The sequence below is a fragment of the Micrasema longulum genome, unplaced genomic scaffold (assembly GCF_059751315.1).
Source record: "Micrasema longulum isolate JH-2025_06_02 unplaced genomic scaffold, ASM5975131v1 h1tg000842l, whole genome shotgun sequence".
Lineage (NCBI taxonomy): Eukaryota > Metazoa > Arthropoda > Insecta > Trichoptera > Brachycentridae > Micrasema > Micrasema longulum.
In genome coordinates this window covers 364871-368802 of record NW_028278034.1, presented here as the reverse complement: position 1 = coordinate 368802, position 3932 = coordinate 364871, and positions in this window count along the sequence as shown.

Genomic DNA, 3932 nt, shown 5'->3' with positions numbered 1-3932 from the left:
GAGGGAGCGCACACCGAATACCTATTTCGTCGGGAATTGCGATTAATTGCGGATTTTCTTTATCCGCATGCGGACTTTCAGTGGAGATTTTTTCCTCACGCGACAAATCTTTATCCTGGCGCAGCAAATCAGCCCGCTGACCATGTGGATCATACGGAAGGAGTCGGCGAAGCCAACGTAACTCCGCGTTATCGGGTCGCGATTTGCGTCAGACGCTGACTCGTTCTCACTCGCGATTTCTGTTCCTCGCAGTCTCCGCGAGCTGCAGAAGCGAGAGAAATTGGCGTGTTGTAATCTGGAGAACTGGGACGTGCGTCGGCAGCACTGAGGTCGCGCGCGCTCTTCGACAAAAGACAGGAATCCAGAAATTGATCGATGGGTATTGCCAGGATCGGGGAAGAGTGAATTCCCACTACTCCCACACCCCTTCCCGGGCCCTACCTAAAAATGATGACGTAAATTAGATTAAAAATAGTGAAATTTATTTGTTCAAAATATTAAAATAAAATCAGTTTGTTTTTATGTACCACTCTTATTTTTTTTATTTGACAACCAACTAGTTTCGGCAATACTGGGTTCTCACGGTTAATTACAAACTAACATAACATATATAAAATTTTCACAGTGGGGGTAGTAATGCGCATTCGGAGGTCTAAATTTAAGTCTCTACTGCAAAGAAGGTCAAACATCCTGAAAAAGCAGTCTCACGCTATCTCTATTCTGACTTTGATCTCTTGCAAGGGATCCCATTTATCATTCAGCCAGCATCCTAAATATTAATACTGATGAACTTGCTCAATAACCTGCGCTCCAAGTTTTAAAGTCATTGGGAAAGTCTGTGGTTTTTTTCGAATAACCATACATTTAGTCTTGGAAATATTCATCTCTAACCCTTTGTTCAAACTAGTCGTGTGAACTTTGTCCAATAATAGTTGCAGGCTTTACATACTATTTGCTAGAAGGACAGTATCATCCGCGTATTGGATATTGTATATAATTTGTTTTTTTTAACCCATAAATTAAAATATTCAATATGAAAATAATTTTGTTTGAAAAAATACATTCTGAATAACACTTTCTGTCTACTTTTACAAAATACTCCTCACACATCATTATTTCCTCCATTTTCATAATGATGCATAGGGAATTGCATTGGTACACCAACCATAGCGTATCTTGATCATTTTTTTGTTGTAACAAAAACAGAAGGTAAAATAATCAGTTTTACTCTTTAAGAACTATGAAATATTCTAAAAACACAATTTTATAAAAAAAAATTGTGTCAACTATACCGAAAATTGAACCCAGGACCTCAAGAATAGAAAGCTAAAGCGTCAACCTCTGCACAACGAGGCGGACTTATCCATGCTCGATTTCCTTATTCAGGCCTTTAACATTCAATAAGATACAGGCACCACGCTGTCCAAGGAAACCCTTGCTTTAATGTGTCAATCCGTCAAAAAATGTACCTACATATGGAATAAAAATAAAACTAAAGTGTTAAATATAGTCCTTAATATTTCGTTAATCGTACAAAAATAGACAATCACTTCATTTTCCCGCATACAGGATAGAACGCCACATTATTCTGTCTTTTCATGCGGAACTGCTTCTTTTATATTTATAACCAAATCGGTTCAGTTTTGGAGTGCGGAAAACGGGACAGTGAAACGATGATTTTGTCGGTTTTCGCTAGGCGTAATCAGTCCGCACAGTATCAGGGAGGCATTTGGGAGTGAGTGACACAAAAAACAATGGTCAAATGCCTGTTTATCAAAATTCTCAATTTAGAAAGTTAATTCCTGATACACCTGCTTTCTCCCTTCGTGTCAAGAATTTTTGACAACTGGAAACATTATTAGAAAATGACGTCTACTGTTATATTGGTCACTCTGCTAGCACATGATTTTTCGGTTGCCAGGTCTAAACTTTTATTTTTATTTTTATATTCAAACCTAATGGTACCTACGTAAACATTTTTTTAAATTATTTTGATTTTGAAATTGTTGTATTTCTTTATGCAAAAAATAATGAATAACGTTGTGATATTTCACAAAAGAAAAATTAATTCGAATCTCTGGCCTGCGGATCTGGAGTCTACGTCACTAGCGCCTCTATCACGGAGACTTTTTTTCCATATAAACGTATTCCCGTATTTTCTCCATGGATTAGGACACTATCTCCATTTTTTATATACATATATATTTTCTCCATGGAGCAGTGATTTTTTTACAAACTGCAGATATTCACGATTGACGTGTCTTTATGGTTCGTTTTTATTGTAAATGTTTTTTTATAGGAGCTTAGACTATCCGAAAACACTCCAAAACGTTTTGTTTTGACTGCAGTCTTTGGAGGTACATACGGTATTTAAATATGATGAACCATTTTTTTTAAATACGCCAACATGAAAACATTCAAGTTTTTGTGTGAAAATTCTTGGTTCAGACATTGAAAAGTGAATTCAACCATGTAACAGAGAGGGAAAACATTTTTCAGAAATAAATATGTAAGCTTTATGACCTAGTTGTCATTGGTTGGTTTGTGTAGCCACTTTACACTCAGAGTAACATTTACCATTCTGCCTATGTTTAAACATCCACCGCAACCTCTTCCATATGCTGACTTTTGTGAAGTAAAATAGCTGAAACACTTTACTGACGTGGGTGAGATCCATCTGGCTGAGTTGTTTTACCTACTAGGTAACGCCTGCAAACACTTTTTCAATTTTTATACCTGTAGCTTAATCACACATAATTATCGACGTGCTAAGCATTTAAACGATTACAATAAACAATAATGAATATACTTAAGTTGTCGCAGTCATAAGTCAACGCATGTGTAATCTCTAAGTCAACGCTCGTGTCGATGTGTTTTAGGAGTATCTAATACAATAAAGTGGAAATTAAATTACAATTACTATGGCGACTGCTTTTCTTGACATTTGGCTCGCCAACTGCCGACTAAGTGGAATAAATAGCGTAATAAATAAAATAAAAATAGGAGTTTAGGAATATTTTCCATATTTACACGGGGTAAATTCAAATATGTGATTGCGCAGCAGGATTACACGTCGCGAAACGTAAATATTTTGCCATTTAATATTAGTTGTTCACGGATGTTGCATTGTGATCGCGAATACGATAAGCAACCACCGGCACCGTGAGAAATTGTTATCACGTCGCTTATTGGCACGTCGATAGTTATTTGTGATTGAGCTACATTTAGCACATGTCAAAACATAGTTGACGACGCATATATTTATTTTTGTTATCATAATTCCGTTTCTTTTTCTTATGGTGCTTAATGCACTGTATTGGTACACCAATCGCAGCGTATTTTGATATTTTTTTGTGATGTAAAGGTAAGTTTATTAGCCTTACGCTTCCGTCCAAGGACTCTAGTATTGTAGTGTAAAAATGTTTTTTTATTTTTTTATTTTTCCATACAGATAAACTATAATACAGATAAATATAAAAATAAATACAGATAAAACATAAAATTTTAATTACAAAAATACAATTTAAAAAAAAAAAAACTTTAAAAAAAAAAGGAAATATTTGCGTTCTTATTATTTACCCAAATATTTCGTTTTTGGGGCCATTTACAACGACTTGTAAATAACTCACTATTAGAAAATGGAAATCAAGTTGGGGTAGAGTTGAATTCGAACCTCGGACTTCTGATCCGTGAGTCCGCAACACTAGACACGGGAATACAACCCACAAAGACTTCAGCGTCTGAGCGTGGGCCATTCCTTTTTTAATGATTTAAAAGTGTATGGCATACAAATCTGGTTTAATAAATGCTTCATGTCAATCATGTCGGGAATCGAAAACGAAACCTCTAACATGGTAGGCGAACGCGCTGATTACTACACCACGAGGCCGACATTTTTGTTAAAATTGCGAATTAATTTCGAGTCTGGCAAC